This window comes from Mustela nigripes, chromosome 7, assembly GCF_022355385.1.
Source record: "Mustela nigripes isolate SB6536 chromosome 7, MUSNIG.SB6536, whole genome shotgun sequence".
In the NCBI taxonomy this organism is placed as follows: domain Eukaryota; kingdom Metazoa; phylum Chordata; class Mammalia; order Carnivora; family Mustelidae; genus Mustela; species Mustela nigripes.
The window spans coordinates 66,513,945-66,518,819 of record NC_081563.1 but is presented as its reverse complement, the minus strand read 5'-3'; the positions used below and the strand labels follow the sequence as shown (position 1 = coordinate 66,518,819).

The 4,875-nt window shown below is 40.8% G+C and overlaps 1 pseudogene; it reads right to left on the bottom strand.

Moving 5' to 3' along the window:
- Nucleotides 1-3,906: 3,906 nt before the first annotated feature.
- On the bottom strand, nt 3,907-4,358 carry LOC132022369 (putative high mobility group protein B1-like 1; annotated as a pseudogene).
- Between the last annotated feature and the right edge of the window lie 517 nt (nt 4,359-4,875).

The window sequence follows — 4,875 nt, the reverse complement described above, 5'->3', positions numbered from 1 at the left end:
GACCCTAGTGGCCAAAGCTGGAGATAGTTGAGCAACAAAATAACACCATGCTGGATTACAACCCAAAGTATCAAATAAATATACACGCACTGATGCTGATAAAAATAAATGATTGAATGAATAAATTGGGGAGAAGGGACAAATTCTCCCTACAGAAGAATTCTATATAATACATGTATATAACCGCCACTAGGAGGTAGAGCTTAATTCTTCTCCACTTGAGTTAGGGCTACGCTTAGTGATTTACTTCCAGAGAACAGAGTATGGAAAAAGAAAAACAGTAACTGGCAGACACCACCTTAACCAACTGACCAAGGTAAACATCACTGGTGATGTCATGTTGCTATCATGTGCCCCCTAAAATGATGTGATGAGGACCTTTTATCTCTGTAGTATCCTTCCAAAAACCCACAACTCTACTATAATCATGGGGGAAAACATCAGACAAACCCAAATTGAAGAGCATTTTATAAAATATCTGAGCAGAACTCTTCAAAACTGTCAAGGTCATGAAAAACGAGAAAAGACTACCACAGACGAGAAGAGACCAAAGAGACATGATGACTATATGCAGTGCAGGAATCCTGGATACAATTTTAGAACAGAAAAGGCACTTTAACAGAAAAACTAGTAAAATCTGAATGAATTAGTTAATTATAATACCCCAGTGTTAACTTCTTCATTTTCACAAATGTATCACAGTTGATATAACATATGAACATTAGAGAAAATGGGGTGAGGACATTTGGAAATTCTCCACAGTCTTTGTAACTTTCTTATAATCTAAATTTATTTCCAAATTTCAAGTTTCTTTTTTAAAAAAGAAAGTGAATCAAATCCTAAACCCCACCTATCCAGAGATAACCCCTTTTATTATTTTGGTGAACATCATTCCACTTATCTCTATGTAAAAATACATGTAAACATGCAATTATGTATAAATAAGATTCATACTACTGTAAGGGCCTATTCGGCCAGAGCAGCCCCACCCCAGTTGAACTGCCATTTTGCTGTAAAGCTTAAATTGACCTTGCCCCCACCAGGGGAACTTATTTAAAAGCAAGTCTGGGAAACCAGTCCCAGGTAACAAAGTCCAAATACAAGGATGGGTCAGGCCAGGTGGAGGTATTCAATCAGTGGGGGTGCATACTGACTCCCTAGCTACCAAGGAATATGGGCCCCACCCTTTGGGCACCTTTTGGGTGCCAATTCTGAACTAGGTGATAGGCTGGTTCAAATGTCTACTAGGATAAATTGTAATTCAATTGGTCACGTAGCATCACTGTGGAGTTTCCTCTGTGTGTTACAATCTCATTGTCCACCTGTGTGTGGCCAGGCCCAACCACATGGCCTTTGCTCTATAAAAGTTAGTCTGGAAAGCAGGGAGGGATTGTCCTCTCTGTCGGGGCGGCCCCGACTGGTCTGTTTGACGGTTGGTCTGATTCCTGATGCTTGGCGCAAAATAAAGCTTTGCTTGACCTTTGCTTTGTATCAGTCTCACTCCTTTAATCATGGACCCATTATTGGGGTACCCAATTTTGGGGTACCCAACACTATAAATGCTGCTTTTTATCTTTACAATAATATATAATGGAAACCTCCATGCTGAGGAACATAGATCCATATTCTTCTTTTCAAATGACTGTGAAAGATCCCATTGTCTGTAAGTGCCATACTTACATAGCTACATATATGGGTTGTTTCCAGTATTTAACTCAAGCCATATTGCATTGAATAATGTTATTTTTTTAAGATTTTATTTTAAGTAATCTCTGCACCCAATTTGGAACTCAAACTTAAACCCCAAGGTCAAAATTTCATGCTCTATGGAGACAGCCAGGCACCTCACAATGAATATTCTTGAGTATACACCACTGGATGCCAGATCAGTTCTTGCTTTAGAATAATGTCTGAAACTGGAAGTTCTATTTTCTTTCAGTGAACAATGGTATTTACTATCGAACCTCTGTGTATTAGGCGTGTTCGTTGCTACTGGAGTTTCACTGCTCTCAAGCTCTCTCTGTGGACAAAGCTAGGGAATATAGACACCATATGCACACATCTCCATCCTTATACCTTGAAAATCATGAATTCTTATTAATATCACCAATTCTAAGACCACAGGTTCACTCTAGTCTTTTCCTTTTCCACTTTTGTAACTTCCTTTTTTGGGCAGTGAGAAACTTGACTTTCATCAACCCTGACATATCTAATTATTTGAGCAATTTCCTTGTATGCAACTAATCTTCAATTTGACCACCATCCCCTTCCTTGAGCTTATGTACTTCTTACCTCTTCTCAGCTCAGGTTCCCCCAGGCTGACCCACCCCTTGAAGGGTGGATCCTCCACACCTTGGCTGGAGTAAAATGTTAACATAAGAGGAAACTGAACAAATGCCATTTGGGAACTCTCTCCCCTTGTCTTTGCAACTTGTCTGTAATCTAAATTTACACCCATGCAGAGCCATCAGACCCCCACCTGCACCCCATTTCTGCCCTATATCTGTAGATGCCTGTCTTACTCTCACCTCTAATGGCTTTAGGACTAAATTGTTGAGAAAGGGAGGGATGCAGAAGGGGTCTTATTCCCACTTCATCTCATGTCCTTTGTTGGCCTTCTAAAAGTTTAATCATATTAAACAGGAAACAAATCATGTTTGGACATAGAAAGAGTCAACTTAACCATGAGTAATGTTTCATATTGCTATCTTCTTGGTGAAAGCCACTTCTCAGAACTAACAAATGATGGGCCAAAAAACACACCTAATGAGCATACTTGAATTGAAAGAACAGTAAAACAAAACAAAACAACAAACAAACAAAAACAAAACAGGGGTGCCTGGGTGGCTCAGTCAGTTAAGCATCTGACTCTTGGTTTCAGCTCAGGTCATGATCCCAAAGTCCTGGAATCAGGCTCCCTACATCAGGCTCCCTGCTCAACAGGGGCCTTCTTCTCCCTCTGCCTGCTGCTCTCCCTGCTTGTGCTCTTACTCCCTCTCTCCATCAAATCAATCAATCAATCTTAAAAAAAAAAAAATGAAAAACAGAAGGTGTATTGCATCCCTTCCCTTTCTAGCAAATGGCTTTAACTTTTATTAGTTCTGCTTTTCAACTAGCCCTATCAGCCTTTTTCTTGCCTCTTTCTTTCAAGATCTTGATGGAAAGCCCCCCTAGTGGGGTAGGTCACTTCAATATCCAGGCCAGCTAGATTTCTTGGTGATAATTAGGGCTAGACTGCCTTCTGCGAGAAAGAGGCAAGGCAAATTGCTGCCAAGCTGGGGAGACAGTGGTGGAAGGATCTACATTCATTTCACTGGGGCTCTTCTAGCAGGAGGACATCATAAGGAACAGTATAAAAACAAGTGTCATCTGAAGAGGAACTGATCAGGGCTGTGGGAAAGCTGATCATAATGACAAGATTTAAATCTGTTTTGTTTTCTGTCTCACCTGTCATTTGCTGGCTTCATAAAGCAAAGACACCCTGCAGTCTAATTGCTAGAGAGATGGAGCCAGGAATTTTGAAACTAGAAAAGACTTGAGAACCTGAATTATGGCAATCTAAAATGATCCAGGATAGTTATAATCCTCACTTCTCTTCATTGCCAGTCACTTCCCAGTCACATAAATATTATATTCACTATTTTATGACAGCAGTTGTTCTTCGCACAGTAGCAGATTTGAGATCTGCCAATGATTTAGTTTTTGTTTCTCTTTTTTTCTTCTTACTTTTCAAATTTTTTCTTTCAAAGGAGCGAGTTGTGTACAGGGGGTTAAAATGCTTTATAGACAAGAAAAAAAACTGCGCTAGTACCAACTTGTCTTCTCCATGTTCCTCGTCTGCCTACTTTTTCTTGCTTTTTTCATCCTTGATGACTCCTTTTCCCCCACATCAGTCTTTTCTTTAGCTCAGTGTATCCTTTTCATATTCTTCCTGCAACCTGTGGCCTCCTTTTCGTGAGACTGCTTGTCAACTGCAGTAGTGTCACTCCACATCCCTCCCAGTTTCTTTGCAAGGTCACCAATGGATAGGCTGGTATGTTCTCCTTTGATTTTAGGGCAATGCTCAGAACAAAATAAGAAAAAGGCCACAGAAGGTATCCTGGGTGCATTGGTATCCTTGAACTTCTTTTTTTTGTTTCCCCTTTAGAGAGGATCTAAGTTTTCATTTTGCTTTCACAACCAGTCTTGCCCGCCTTTTCAAATTTTCCTTTCTCTCTCACCTCTCTTTTCTTAGAAAACTCTGAGAAGTTGACTAATGCATTTGAGTGCTGCTTCTTGAGCTCCTAATGGCAAGTTTGCACAAAGAATGCATATGATGACATTTTGCCTCTCAGCTTGTTAGGATTGCCTTTGCTCATGTTTTATTATTTTCCTCAGTAAGGCACAGAGTGGCCCAGTGCCCACCTGGCTTTCACTTGCTCCACAGCACAGTCCCTATGAACATCCCCAGATGAACATCTTTCATCTGATGTACTAAGGATGAGGCATTGTTGTTGTTGTTTTTTTTAAGATTTTATTTATTTATGTGTCAGAGAGAGAGAGCTCTTAAACAAGGGAGTGACAGGCAGAGGGAGAAGCAGGATCCCCACTGAGCAAGGAGCCCCATGCAGAACTAAAGGCAGGCACTTCACCAACTGAGCCACCCAGGAGCCCCTGTTTTTTTTTTTTTTTTTTTAAAGATTTATTTATTTACTTGAGAAAGAGAGCACACATAAACAAGGGGCGGAGTGGGGGAGAGAGAGAGAGAGAGAGAAGCAGACTCCCTGTTGAACACGGAGCCCAACTCAGGGTTCAATCCCATGACCCTGATATCATGACCTGAGCCAAAATCAGGAGTCAGAGGGTTAATCAACTGAGCCATCCAGGTGCCCCAAG